Raw genomic sequence first — 15452 nt, 5'->3', positions numbered from 1 at the left:
ACGGGGAGGCCCGGGCGCGATGGCTCCGCGTTGGGGCCGCCGCTGTCGCCGGACCGAGGCAGGATGCCAGGAGGTCGGACACGGGCAACCCAGGAAACTCGGCCAGCGGAGGGAGTCGGCCTGCCAGCCTCCGGAAGGAGGAGGAGCCGGCGCCGGAGCCGCCTCAGCCGCGGTCGCCGGGCCGGGGGGGAGGAGAGGGGTTGAGTCAAGATGGCGGCCGAGGTGGCGAAGCAGCAGCGGCGGCGGCGGCGGCGGCGGCTGGAGTGAGCTCCCGGCTCGCCGCGCCGACCAGGGCCCGGGCAGGGCCGCGCGCGGGGCTGCGTCCTGCCCCTCAGGCCCGGGGCCGCGCCGTCCGCCGCGCTCCGCCCGCTCCCGGTGAGTAGGCCTGGCGCCCGCAGCCCGGCCTCCGGGCCGCCGCTCGCCCGGGGCCGCCGAGGGCTTCGGGGGCGCCCGCCGCCGGGGCGCCTTCCCGGCCGGCGAGGGGCGTCGCGGGACCGGCGTCTCGGGACCCGCCCAGCCACGGGCTTCATGCCCTCAGCGGCCAGGCGAGCAGGGTGCGGCGGGGAGCGGGGCCGGGCGAGTGGGGGAGGCTGCTGGAGTTTGGAGGAAGAATGGGCCGGGGCGCCCGGGGTGTCCTGCGGGGAGGGGGCTGCGGGGCCCGGGGCGGCGCGGGCCCGGGCGGCGGGTGGGGCCCGCGCAGGTGGCGGCCCGCGCTCCCTCCGGGGCGGAGTTGGTGGCCGCCCGCGAGTGTGCAAGGGGTCAGGGCGGGTGACAGCGGTGGACAAGTGCGTGAAGAGCAAACTAGTTCACCTTTGCGACCAAACCGCTTGGGGTGTAATGGCGAAGGGAGAGCGGGGGACGGCGGAGATGGGAACCCGGTACCTTCTGGCTTTTATCGTGGCTGTTTAACGTGGATTCTCTTTTGGGGGGAAGAGGGATTAGAGAAACTATCATTGAGAAGTCAGTCTTAGTGGCGAGGAGACAGAATTTTTCGAATTAACTGGATTAGGGGTATAGTCGTGTATTAAAGGTATGAGTGGGCATAAGTGATATTTAGTAAAAGTATTTGCTCAGAAGTGTCAGTTTTCTTTTAACCGACGTTGCGGGCTCCAGTCCCGCTTCTACAGAGTTAACCTTGGTTTGGTGGTGTGGGTAATTCTAATCTTTGGGATTAGTATTTTCACCTGCATCAGATTTGCTTCCCTAATTAGATCCTAATTGTATTGAAATTTACATTCCTTGCGTGCACCCTGGTGAGGCAGTGATGGGAGGCTGAACGTTTCGTAAAGAGCAACAGGCCAGGGATTTTAAAATGCCTTCAAATCATTCATTCGTTCAGCATGTCTTGATCAATAGCTGCTGCTGATGCGTCACACGTGAGTCTCCCTTGGATAGCTGAAGAGTTGATGGCATTATTTAGTTTTTAATAGTTTTCGAAAATGTGATGTATCCTTAAAGATAATTATTGGCAGAACCAACTGGTCAGAAGCAGACCAACTTTAGAATATTATTTAGACATGGGTAAAAATTACGGAAGAAATCTTATTTATTTCACAAGTTGTTGCAGAAAGAAGTACTGTTTTTATTTGCTCATTCTATTAAATTCCAGTGGAAGTTTATTTATTTTAATATTTATAGTACACAGTTGCTTTGCTGTGCTTTAAGCAGACCTGTTAATGGAAATCAAGGTTAACACACACATGTATATGAATAATATGCACATACATACGTAAGGATATGATTACTTGCAATATGAAAATTCTCTTTCCTTTTACAAAAGGCTTGCAATATGTTGAACTCCTCCCTCAGAGAAAATGTAATAAAGAGTCCTGATTGGTCTTTAGCCATGTGTCATTTTGGAACAGGATCAACCTTTCTCTGCTTCAGTTTCCTCATCTATGCTAGTAGGAAAATATCTGCTCTCCTAGGTTGCTACTGTGAGCCTAGGAGAATTAATAGTTGTGAAATTGCTTTACAAAGATCAAAAGGTTATATTTGTGTGTGAGAGTAACAGCTTCTTCTTCATTTTTGAAATGCTTTATCTGCGCATCTCTCACGGCATTTATTCTTTCTGCCTTGCATTTAGGTACCTACTTGTCTTATCTCCTCTTGAGGACAGGAGAAGCCCTTCTCTGACTTTTAAGGCACTGCCAGAGGGTATTGACACAGCAAATGTTTATTGTGTGGATTAACATTGTATTCTAATTAGAAAATTGTGTTCACAGTTATAGCTTACAACTTACGGAGTATACCTGCTGATCTGCTGTCACAGATCTGTGTAGCTGTGATCCTCTTCATGACTTCTGAGGAATAAATGTTTTTAACTGGGTGTCTTGCTGGACTTCATATAGTAAAACGTAAGAATTTGGCCTGCCCACCTATTTTTTTGAAAAAGTGTAGAATGCTAAAAATTAACTCTTTCTTTGAATTCAATTGAGTAAAATTTGTTCCAAGGCTAAGTACAGATTAGTCAAGTTTTTCTAAGCTTTTTTTTCTTCTAAATTTTGTGGATTGGAGAGTTTGTTTTGCCATTTCTATCTTTGGGAGAAAGTAGAGGCTTTTAAATAAGCCAGGGATTGATGTAGGTTAATGTCAGGCTGTTTCTTACTCAGTTTTTTGTGTGTTTGTTACTCAGTTTTAATTGTATTTTGTAATCTCTCTTAACTGAAATTTCAAATCCGTAACTCATGTTTGAGGATAATAGAGATCTCGAATACTTAGTTATTTCCATGTGTTCATTTACTTCAGAGATTGAGTTTTACTGGAACGCAGTACAAAGTAGTAGTAAAGGTTGGTCAGAATTTATTATGTATGGACTTACGTTGTGTAGTTCGTTCACTTGTTCAGCCTGTGTGGCGTGCCTCATGTTTAGGGCATGTTACTAAGTGCTATTAAAGTATAAAGTTGACGGGATCAGTTATGTGCACAAAGAACTCAGTCTATAGATTGTCTGATACTTTGTTCTTTTCAGGTTTCAGGATGCAAAAGTACATTCAGAGAGAAGGTTAAGGAAACGTTGTCTTTCTCTCAGAACTTCCTTAGGAGTATTGAAAAGCTACCAGAGCTTCTGTCATGTAGCAAGAACTGTATGTAGAGCATCTGTTTTTTATTTTGGTATTCTTGTGGTGGTGGTTTTCCTTGAATATTTTTACTCTTCTACCATTTTTTCTATCCCAGAAGCTTGTGTGGTCAAAATATTACTTGGATATTACTTGGATTGTTTTCAGATACAACCTGCTTTTTTGGGGGGAAGGGGATTTCCTCTTTGCATGTGAAAATGAGAGCATACAAAGCCATGAGGGTGTTGGGGGAGTCTTCAGGTTGACTCTTTATGTATGCTGCTGTTACCGTCACTTAACAGTAATCTCAAAGACAAATCTAAGTTGGTTAAAACAAAATGCTCATTATTTATAGAATTATAGAATATAGAGTCATGTAGGTTAACCAGTTGTGTTTTACTGGTGAGTATACCCAAGGTCAGTGAACGGAACAGATCTGGCCTGAACTGTTGCTATTGGCCAGCAGCAGAATCCAGTCCTCGGCCGTCCAGAGTAGCTCCTGCTGTCACACTATCATCAGGGGATGATTCGGTGTGAAGGTTGACACAACTGAAAACAAAAATTAGGGGGTGGGCTGGAGAATGAGCGGTCAGTCACTCAGTTGAGATACTGAATTTGATTTCAGTAATATACCTCCTTAACTGTACATTTCTGCAGTGAAAAGATAGTTTGAAAAAAATTGGTATTGATCTATATCAGTAATATGATCACTGGGAATTACTAGTTTCATTTTTAATCTGTTATGATGAATATCTTCTTAAACAAAAAGGCCTTTAAGGTTATCTGGACCTACTGACATTTCATGGAATTTAAGTGTTACTGTGATGGAAATTTTATTATGCCAGTGGTTTAGAGACACAATTTGATAGGTTAGGTTATGTATCAGTTATTGCTTGCTTCACTTTCAAACTGCTACTTTTTTTTAAGTTTGAGAAGCTTCAGTTGTTAATATGAAAGCGTAGATAAGTAATGTGAACATGAACTGTCTTTTTAATGTCATGTTGAAAAGCTTCATATATAATGTTAGTTTTCTATAGGTACTCATGCCATAAAATTTATTTTAAAGGAAAAGGCATAGTTTTCTTTTTAAACTAATGTCCTCACATGAATACTGAAGCATGATATGTTTGTGTGTTTTAAATTCCATTTGGGCTGTTAAATAACATGCCTGTTTTGGGTTGTGTTAAGAAGGGTTGTTTTTTCCCATTCTGTGCTTTTTCCAGAATGCTGTTTCCCTACCTTACACTTCCATACTACCACATATGTATATTGCTGATTTTTTGAGAGGTATTTATCACATACCACTTCATCCAGGAAGTCTCCTTGCTCCTTCCTCTTGTCTGAAGATGACTTCTTTTGGTCTGAAAATTCTTAATACTTTACTTAAACCTCTGTTATAACATCATAGTTACTTATATACATGTCCATTTAATCCCTAGTAGAGTATACCATAAGCCCCTTGTGGACATGTCTATGTCTCACTTATTTTTTGATCCTTCTTCTGGCCCTGCTCCCAGAATAACTCTCTGTTCTTGAGAAAGGTGTAGTAAGGATCTGCTGAATGTATAAGAAGGAGCCTGGAGGTACTTGGTGCAGCTGTGGAAGCTGGTGGATATACACATGTGGGAACTTGATAATGAACAGTTTTTGGAAATTAATAAACAGGTAGAAACTCACTGGTGTCAGGTAAAACATGTGTTATCAGTGAATTATTATTAAACCATTTCTTAAAATATTTCTCTTGGATTCTTGGGAGAAGGAGTAAGTGGGGAATTAGTTCATCTCAGATTATTTGTATTTCCAGATAATATTAGAACAAAAATGTGTTAACTTAAATATGCAGGGGATTTTTGAGTTGTTTTGGTGCTAGGGAAAAAATGTGAAGTAGGAATGGTGGGTTTACAGGATTACTATAAAATCCCTTTGAAGGGATCTCTTTGAAAGAATACTAGTTGATTAATTTTATGTCAAAAATTAAATTTTTGAGTAGATTAGTCAAGATAGAAGGAAGAGTTAAGATTACTCAATTATACATAAATCGAAATTAAACCAGAATAAATTGAGGTTACATTTTTCTAGGAAAATTTGACTTGTTAGGAGGGTCACCTTTATGGTTATAGGTTGCACCTCCCTCCCATACTTTAACTGATAAGCTGTTTTCACATTTTTGTTGTCATGCATGGTTTAGAGTCAGTAGTCTGTTTTTGGCAGTTCATTTCCCTTGGCAGTAGCATATGGATTTGTATAATTTTGAAATTTTTGTTCTAAGTAGTAATCATCATGACTTTGAACTTTTGTTCAAAGACATTTAATGTTGTATTACTTTTGATTAAGTTCTTTTAATTCAGCTTCGAATAACAATGACTTTTATGTATTTGAAATGAAACCAAAGCTTGTGCTTTCTAGGAGTTACAGCCTAAAATACACACAGTGTAAATATGCCAGAAGTAGGGAGTGTGTAGTCCATTAATGGTGTGTGTCTGTGTGTGTGAATGGGGTGGGGCATAAACTGAGCAGGAGGGGAGGGGTAGAAGGAGAAGTTACACTCTATTTACACAGAACCATTTTAATGAGTGAAGGAGGATATGTTATTTTGAAGTCTTTTCTGTTTATTATAAGCAATACATTATTTTTACAGAAGTTCAACATGGAAGTTTTAAGATATAAAGAAAGTGAAAGCATCAATTCTTAGATGTAATTTGCTAAGTGTTGTGTATTCTTTCAGGTTTTTTCCCCGTATGTTATGTAATGTTCTATATTATGAGACCTTAATATGCTCTTCTGCTATTCCTAGTTGGTGTTTTTAGAGCTACTTTGGTCATTAATAGCTACATAGTATTCCACTTATGAAAGAAGACAGGTGGGTTTCCCTTGTGGTTGAGATGGTAAAGAATCTGCCTGCAGTGTGGGAGACCTGGGTTCAATCCCTGGGCCTGGAAGATCTGGAGAAGGAAATGGTAATCCATTCCAGTATTCTTGCCTGGAAAATCCCATGGACGGAGAAGCCTGGTAGGCTACAGTCCACGGGGTGGCAAAGAGTCAGACACGACTGAGTGACTTCACTTTCACTTTCAGACCCTGACCAGCACTGAAAATTACTCTTTAAAATATTTTGTCAATTTAAGAAGTGGGGAAAAAAGTGATTCTAATTGGCCTTTTATCAATCACTATTGTTGTTGAACATTTTTTAAATGGAGGGAGTTGTATTTCTTTTAGAAATTATCTGCCTTTATTTTTGATTATTTTTTGGTTGGATTATTGGTGTTTTTCGGTTCTTTAGGTATTAGGGTGTTTACATTTTTCATATTTGTGCACACCTCCTATCCCCCACCCATCCTTCTGTAGTATTCTGTAGTCAGGTATAGTCAGCTGCAGTATTATGTAGTAAGTATTATTATCTGTAGTATTCTGTAGTATTGTTAACTATAGTATTCTGTCGTCAGGTATAGCCCGCTGCAGTATTGTGTAGTAAGTATTATTATCTGCAGTATTCTGTAGTATTATCTGTAGTATTCTGTAGTCAGGTATAACCAGCTGGGATTGTGCTGGTTCTGTGACCTTGGGCACATTACTTCACCTCTGTAAGCCTTAATTTCCTTGTTTGTAGAATGAAATGGAGATAATGTAAACGATATTTAACATAGAGACTGGACAAGGTGAGTGTCTTGGTCTGTATACGACTTTCGGGTTTCATGATCTACTTAGACCTTCCTCACTCTAAGATTTAAAATATTCATCCATCTATTAAACTGAAGAAGCAAAGTGAGAAGTATTAAGTCTAGTATGCCACTGCTTGTTTTAAAGAGGAAAACTAATGGATACACATTTGCTTTTATATCATAGAATGTTTATGAAAGAAAACCCAGGACACTAGTATTGTTGGTTGTTGTAGGAAGGAGAGCTAAGTGACAGAGGCATGTGAGTGAGAGGAAGACTTGACTGGATACCTTTCTGCATTTTTAAAACAAGTCCTCAGATTTTAATTTTTAAAGGTTTCTTTTTCTCTTCAGTTTTCTTTTCCTTTAAAAAAAAAAAAAAACTTTGAATTTTTGGGCTCCATCTGGAATTTATTTCTAGTATAGGAAATGAGGTAGACATATATTCTGGGGGGGATAGGAGGTGTGTATGTTTTTTCCCTGAAATAACCAGTTGTGTTCGCACCATTTGGTGAATAATCCAGCCTTTGCCCCAGTTACTAGATTTGTGCCTTTTATCATTTGCTAAATATACTTAGAACTTTTTCTTGGTCTCTTGTTATATGTTATGATATTCTTTAAATTACTATTTTATAGTTTTTATACTGATAGGGTTAGTCGTCTGTTCATTGCTCTCTCTTTTTTTTTTTTTTCAGACTTTGACAGTTCTGGTCTGTGTATTCTTCGGGATGAACTTTAGAATCATTCTGTGAAGTTCAAAAAGAAATCTTGCTGAGGTTTTTATGAATAGTGATTGGCAGTATTGAATTCATGGGCTAATTTTAGGAAAGTTGACACCTTGTGTACTTCCTGTTATAGGAGTCATAGGAATAACTCCTATCCTGTTATTCAAATGACTTATGTTCTTCAGTAGATTTTCAAATTTTCCTTCAAATAAGTTTGCACATTTCTTACTTCTTTTGTCCAACAAATGTAGTAAGGAATCAAGCAGAGAGTTTATATTCTAGTGGGGGAAATAGAACAAATGAATGCAGTTCAGATTATGATTAGCCTATAAAGGAACAAAAGGGTAACTGAAAGGTGGCTGGGATAGGCCTTTCTGAGAAGATGGCATTTGAAACTGAGACCTAAGTTTGAGGAGTCCTAGGCCCCACGGCGAGCCAGGAAGAGCAGTCCAGGCCGAGAGTACAGAAGGACAAAGGGCTGAGGCCTGGCACCAGTGAGAGGCTGGAGGGAAGCTCGAGTTGCGGCCTCATGAGCAGTCAGGGAGGAAGAGGCCAGTCAGCAGGGGCTCCTGGGCCACTGTGAGGAGTTCTGGTTCTGTCTGTAGTGAATGGCAGCCCCCAAGGAGTCTTGAGCAGGAGAGTGACATGTTCTGAATGATGGTTTAAAAGACTAAATTTAGCTTTTTTTTTTTTTTTGACATTTGGCTTTTTGAGTGGAGAAAGTGTTGAAGTGGGAAGTCTGGTTAGGATGAGACTGGGGGTAGTGGGGCTGGAGAATCTTGGGAGGCTGTGGGTGGGGGCATGAAGGAAGGGTAGGACTTGCTGTTGGAGTGAGTGTGTTGAGAGCTAAGAAAGAAGTTAGGTGGGGAGGCATGTGGGAGAAGAAGAGATGGCCGCTACCTTCACAGGTCTCTGGTTTTGTTTATTTTTTGTTTGCATTTTTTTTGGTATAGAATTCAGTACATTTACGGACAAGGCAGTGGCAACCCTCTGCAGTACTCCTGCCTGGAAAATCCCATGGACGGAGGAGCCTGGTGGGCTGCAGTCCATGGGGTTGCTAAGAGTCGGATATGACTGAGCAACTTCACTTTCATGCATTGGAGAAGAAAATGGCAACCCACTCCAGTGTTCTTGCCTGGAGAATCCCAGGGACGGGGGAGCCTGGTGGGCTGCCGTCTATGGGGTCGCACAGAGTTGGACATGACTGAAGCGACTTAGCAGCAGCAGTACATTTAAGTCAGTTTCTCATTTACCCTACTTTCTTTTAGTATCTACCTTAGAAGTTGTTCGTTAGCCCTGTTTTGTGTTGCTTCCTAACCTTTACAGCCTCTCTTAGTGGGAGGCAGCAAAAAAACGTGATCTTTAAGATCACCCTGAGATAGGAAACTGTCTCGGGGAAGCTCCTCAGCCTCGCCAGAGCTTCACTCAGGAGAATCGTGGAGCTTGTGGTTTAGGTGAGCGCATGCTCGCCACTGCTAGTTCTCTGCCTGCGATGCAACAGAGACTTGGTAAGTGGCCACCTTATTACTCTCCTTGAGAGTTGTCTTGATTAATCCTGGTCAAGCAGCTAAAGTGAAAGCGTCTAATCTCAAACCTCTGTTCTTTGTGTTAATGGAGGAGAGGGTTGCAAATAGTTGTCCATTTTGACTTTGAAATATATTAATTTTCACGGCAGGAGTGAATGTTGTCAATTTAGAGAATTAGGTCAGTACAGTGCAGCCACATGGCAGAGTCCTCAGCTCCCCAGTGCTGTCTCCTGCCGCTCACTGTCTGGGGAACCTTCTCCCTTCTCGCCTTGGTAGGGATAGAGTAGTGGTGGTGTTTTCATTTCAGAATTACCTATTGAACATCTGGAATCTAAGATTAATGAAATGATTATGCCCATATTAATGCGTTCCTCTCAGTGCCCTACTTTATTGGGCGTAGGGTAGTCTAAACTAAAAGGTCTTTTGCTTTAGCTCCCCTTCATCTGTCTTCAGGTGAGATGTCATTATGTCAGAGAGGCCAAAAATAAAACATGATTGTCAATGGCATTCCCCTAGAGTAGCTTCTTTCCCTAGAAGGAAGAATGTTCTAGATTATTTTACAGGAGAAATCCTGTTTGGTTGGGCACCAATGACAGAGCTCACTGGGATGGTTTCTAGCTATCTTCTCTCCTGGAGGCTGGACCAGAGATAGGCTCAGATGGGCTTTCTCAGAGGTAGTTGGGTACCTCAGGGGGCCATCTTAGCCTCTCCTTGCCTAATGTGCATTTGGAGTTGGGCTGAGCTGAGCTGCTTTGTGAGAATCAGTGATACCTGATTTACCTCAGTTTAGAATCGGCGTCTGTGGTGTCATAGAGGTCATTCCCCCGCCACACTTTTGTATCAGAAAGTGTTATTTGATCCTTTAAAAGAAAATTGAATTGTGTACGTTATAGGGTCCTTTATCTGCTTTGGTGAAATACGGACTTCGCCTCTGTTGTGACTCTTGGTGAAGACGTTCTTGCTCATCTGAAGAGGCGTCTGCAGTCCTGCCACAGCGAGGTATATTTTTAGCACTTTTTCCAAGATAGCCGAAGCCACCTTGAAAACCTATCCAAGTGCGTTTTGGTTATGCAAAGATTGTAGGCCAAAAGCCAGGAGTTCCTGGGGAGAAGGAAATTTTTTTTTTTAGGGTTGCATTTGAAATCTAATTTTGCAAGATAAGTTTCCTGTTGAGTCAATTTTTGTGTTTGTGAGTGTGTGTCTTTATTACGTTAGTATGGGAAGATTCAAAGGAAATTTAATAGACTGCATTTTACTGTATTTTATTACCTGTTTGTGAAATATTGGAGGCTAGTTCTAAGTTTCTCTCTAAAATTCAGATAAAATGTGCTTCTGTCACTTACACAATGACATCTAGTTTTATTTTCACCCTAAAATACAATTAAATGTATTGATATGAGGGAGTTGCACATAAAACCTTGACCAGGTTTCTTAAACATTTCACAGAATTTTTACAGTCCATGAATTAAGCATGTAACTGAGTTAGAGTTTTGAAGCTAGGAACTGAGCTTAAAATTGGAAACTGCCATTTAAGGTTTTCCCTTCCCCTTCAGCCAGATTCTTTTATTTCAGTTGTTTGCAAACTGTCAGTGTTCTGTGGAAGGTGTCTTGGTGAGCCAGGACTGGAGTGAGGGTCAGAGGCGGGACGGGGATGAGGAGGCTGAAAAGAGACCTAGTTTCCCTGTTCTCTCTGAATCTGAGTATTTCTTCTTTGGGTATTTTATACGTTTGGCTTCCATGTAAGGTTTTGAGGAGATAGTGCTGGTTAAAAAACAAAAGGTCTGAACTATTGCTGTACATCTCATGGATCAGTTTTGAGGAAGGAGGTCAGCTCATAGTAGGCTGCAAATTGCAATTATTGTGACCAGAGGTGGGGCCCGTTTGACCCGTAAATTTGTATCCGGTAAGGGCTGATCTCTAGCTTTGCTGGTGTTCTGTTACCCACCTGTGTTGGGTCGATAGTAACTGACTTTATCTTTAAAGTATTTCAAGTTAAACTTCACTAAAACCACATCAGAAAACTAGGATGTCACGAAGGATTGGTTATGATAAAAGGGAAACACAGACCAATTATTTTATATACATCTGAGTATGTGTTGTACTCAGGACTCAGCATTGCTGGAAGTTAAAACAAAACAACTTCAAAACAACACCATACAGCATAGATTTCTCGTCATGTAAGCCATTGTTGGAAAAAAGTTTGGATGACCTTGAGCTAAGATCTTTCCTTTTGCGTCTCCATTCCATTTATAGCTTTATTTACTTGGGATGTCTGAGTTGGAAGGGGAGCTCAGAGACCTCAGATCTCATAAGCAGGGGTGCAGATCAGAATTACTTGGAAAACATAAAATGTTTGTGAACATTCATACAGTGAAATGCATTACAGCAATAGAAAGAATGAAGGTCTTTATGAACTCATGAAAATGATTGTCAAGATGTGTTAAGATCTTATGTAATAAGAGCAAGATATTGGACAGTTACATATCCACCAAGGTCCCATTTATGTAGGGGGCAAAGTGTGTGTGTAGGCATTTTTAAAGGAGACTTTGGAAACTACCAACTTTGGTTGCCTTCTGGGAAGAGAACTGAGTAGAGGCTGGGGACAGGGGTGAGAAGATTTTCCCCTCTGTATTCTATGGTACTTTGAGAAACTCTGAGATCATGCATATAATATATATTCCCCAAAACAAAACCAAAACAACCTCCCCTGTCCCTGGCTGGCTTTTCCCCTTCCACTGGCAAGTGCAGGTGTATCGGAGGAGAGCGCTGCCCAGGTGGTCTTGAGGGTGGTCTTATCTATCTCAGCTCCTCAGAGTAGCTCACTCCCTGTGAGAAAGCAGCACAGCGTCACAGGAAACACTAGCTTCTCCCATTTTTGCCATAGATGATTGTGATATAGAGAAATTTTAAAATTTCTCTGTGCTTTCAGATTCCTTATCTGTAAAAATCAGTGTTAGTTGGGTAAACCTGAAAACCTCCCGATTCTTAGATTTTCTAACTTTCGTGCCTTGGACTTTGGCGGGAGCAGGCAGGAAGCAATCAGCTGGCTTTTGCCGTCTTCTGACCCATTCTGATGATTAAGGAGCATGAATGTATTTTTAAAAGCTTTAAGAAAGTGTAAGAGGGGAATATAGAAGAATATTTTTAAAATTTGGGGTAGAAAAGGTCTTCGGAAAGATGAAATGAGTTGGGAAGGCCAAAAGAAAATGTTTGTACCATGCAGGTCACACACATGGCCAGCAGAACCCCATGGCCTCGGTCACCTTCTCCCTCCCTCTTCCTCTGCCTCCTCACTTTGCCTTAGGGTTTCTCTAGTTTCTCTCCACTGAATGCTCTTGTCTTTTCAAGGCTTGGGCTCAAAAGTCATCTTAGAATATAATGTGTTACCCAAACTGGAACAGTCTTGAGAGGGAAATGGAACATGGTTAATAACTGCACGGGGACAGTAGTTGTAAATTGGGTGTTTCAGAAAATTGGGGCATGTGATCATCCTGGCTTTTTACCTGCCAGGCATGTCTTCCTTCCCCTTCTCCAATCCTGTCTTATTTATAACACTTTATCATAGTGTTTGTGGTTACTTCGTGTCTGTGTCTCCTCAAAATAAGATGCCTGTCTTGGTCCCATTCTGTGCCCGCATTTAGAGCAGTGTTGACATACAGAGTATACAGCTCAGTAGATGTTTGCTGAATATGTACATGATGTTTCTGCCTTTAGCCTTAAATTCTTGTGAAGATATGATAGACATACATGAAAAATCAAGTGGTAGTGGTGTATGTAAATTATACTTTTATAAAACAAAATGTTCTCTTTTATAAGAACTTTTTTGTGTCACGTAAGTAAAATTTTTCATTAGCTAAACTTTAAAAAATACTTATTTTTGACTGTGTCAGGTCTTGGTTGTGGCGCGCTCTCTCTGCAGTTGCAGCAGGTGGGCTCTATTTGAGGCATGTGGGCTTAGTAGCCCTGCGGCATGTAGGATCTTAGTTTCCTGACTAGGGATTGAACCTGCTTCTCCTGCATTGCAAGGAGGATTCTTAACCACTGGACCACCAGGGAAGTCCCTCATTAGTTAAACTTCTTACAAAATAATTTTCTAAGCTCTTGTATATTTAGGGCAGCTCCTTGAGAAACCGCCTCAAGCATTCATCTTGGATATGTCTATTGAATAACCAAAAGAATTCCTAGAAGCCGAGTTGCTGTGGTAGAGAATGTGCATATTTTCAGGGCTGATACTGCACAAATTGCTATTCTTCTTTAGAAAGCAATCTGTACCCAGTTTACCAACACACCAGTCATGTTGTGAAACTACCTTTTCCTCCAAACCCTCACCAACACTGGGCATTATTTTTTTAAATATTTTGCCAATTTGTTTTTTACTTTTCTTATCTTTATTCAGATTGCCTTCATTAATTTTATTTCTTTTGTTAATCCCATAATTCTATCATGTTCTCATGTTTTATATTTCTGTTGTGATCATTTTTTCTTATTTTCTTATATATATATCTCAGTATATCTAAGCAGCCACTAATCTACTTTCTGTCACTATAGATTTGGCTGTTCTGGACTTTCATATGAAAGGAATCACAGTCATTGATGATTGGTGTCTTATACTTAACGTTATGTTTCAGAGTTTGTTCAATCTATAGCATGTATCATGCTTTGTTTTTTTTTTTTCATGGCAGAATAATAATCCCTTTTGTGAATATACCCGATTTTATCTATCAGTTCCTCATCAGTTGATGGACCTTACATTTAGAGTATTCCAAGGTTTGTGTAGTTATCTGGGGACTTGAGATCTTGTGATATTAAGATGTAAACACTTATTCCACCTGTATTAAGCAAAGAGGACTCACTGTGAGACTACGTAGGCAGTTGAACAGGAATCCGGGGAGAAGGAAAGAAGCACAGTACCTCCTCCTGGGAGCTGATTCTGGAACACAGTGTCAGAGGCAGTTCCTGGTGTGTCTCAGGGGCACCCCTGCTCTTTGCATCCTGTTCTGGCCCGTGTCTAGGCTGACGTCCTCCGCTCCTCTCCAACTGCTCTGACATGTCCTTTGGCTCATCTTCACTCCCACTCTGACCACTTGGCAATAACTGACCTTCTCAGTTCAGATACCTGGAGGGGAATCTGATTGGTACAACCCTGCCCCATAGAGTGGTTCACTTGACACAAACATTGGGTTGAAGCCACACTTTGACAGGGCCAGGGCCTCTAGGAGGAGTCAGGGACCTGGCGCGACCCACATCTGTGGCTGTCAGTCTGTCTGGAGACGACCTCATTCTCTAGGCCAGCGACCATCACACTTGCTGGTCTCAAGACTCCTTTTATACCCATAAAGATTACTTGGGACTCCAAAGAGCTTTTGCTTATGTGGATTATATATGTTGATATTTACCATATTAGCTATTAAAATGGGGAAATTCAAAAGATATTTATTTAAAAATAATATAAGCCCAAATGTTAATGTAATGTATTTTCCAAAATAAAGCAAAGTTTGAGAAGAGTGACATTGTTTTACATTTTTGCAGACTTCTTCAGTATCTGAAAAGAAGATTGCTTGATTCTCATTTCTTCTTCTGTGTTTTAGTCCTGTGATACTTTGTTTTGATGGAAGCTTATGAAAAAAAGCTAGCCTCATATAGATATGTATTTGGAAAAGGGAAGGGTATTTTGATAGCCTTTTAAGATAACTGTGGGTATTCTTTGATATCATACCCAAACCAGACAAGTGGTAAGGTTTATTACTGTGTAGAATTTGCAGCCATATCAGTAAACCTTTCATATTCTGTCACATTAAACATTTATTGGTTTGTCTTGCAACTTATTGTGGTAAAATGTTTTGACTTAAAATGTTTTATTTATGCATAATCTTATAATTCTGTATTGGTCATTTGGAAAATATTGATTCATTGAGTTATGCAGATCTTTAAATTTCATTGTGTAATATCAAAACCTCAACATTTGTTAATATCACCACCAGTCTTGCTGGAAAAGTCTTTAAATGTGGGGAAGCTGCTAGGCTAATGGTGGCGGATACAGGTTTTTTTTAAACTCTAATTTAAAAAAAAGGGGGCAGTAGTTTTCTTGAAGTGATAGGCTCTCGATTTTCTTCCTTGAAAGCGTTTCTATCCCTAGTGTCTTCTTAGGCTGTCATTCTGGGGCCAAATTATTGAATAAAGACAATATTTCCTCTGCACAAACACCTAACCTTGTAACTATTCCTGAATCCTTTTAATAATTGACTTTTTACAGTTTTACAGCCATAGATTTTTGTTTTTGTAATGTTTAATATTTGTGTCTCAGATAATTATTGAAAGAAAGGTATTTACTGAGCTGCTGCTGTGTGCTGGCTCCTGAGCTAAGATTTTATGTGTTCACTTTATGTAGCTACTGGTTTTATTTGTGATATGTTAAAAAACCTTCTTCTCAGTATAGAGGAAAAGACCCATTTCTGGTTTTAAAGCCCTTGTAACTTCTGTTATATT

The 15452-nt window shown here is 40.9% G+C and overlaps 1 protein-coding gene across 26 annotated transcripts in view; it reads left to right on the top strand.

Annotated features, from left to right (window-relative positions):
- Window positions 1-15452, top strand: part of NCOR1 (nuclear receptor corepressor 1) — a 114433-nt gene that overhangs the window by 360 nt on the left and 98621 nt on the right. For 2 of the 26 annotated variants that reach the window (XM_086358649.1, XM_086358644.1), the window contains exon 1: window positions 191-375. The exons of the other annotated variants lie outside the window; for them this stretch is intronic. The gene's annotated coding sequence lies outside the window, so the exon portion shown is untranslated. Of the gene's footprint in view, window positions 1-190; window positions 376-15452 lie in introns of those variants that run through there. 26 annotated transcript variants of the gene reach the window in all.

The sequence above is a fragment of the Bos grunniens genome, chromosome 19 (assembly GCF_055505025.1).
Source record: "Bos grunniens cultivar Pamir isolate PY7600 chromosome 19, Bosgru_T2T1.0, whole genome shotgun sequence".
NCBI classification, from domain to species: domain Eukaryota; kingdom Metazoa; phylum Chordata; class Mammalia; order Artiodactyla; family Bovidae; genus Bos; species Bos grunniens.
The sequence above is the reverse complement of the archived record's forward strand: the minus strand, read 5'-3'. Positions and strand labels throughout refer to the sequence as shown.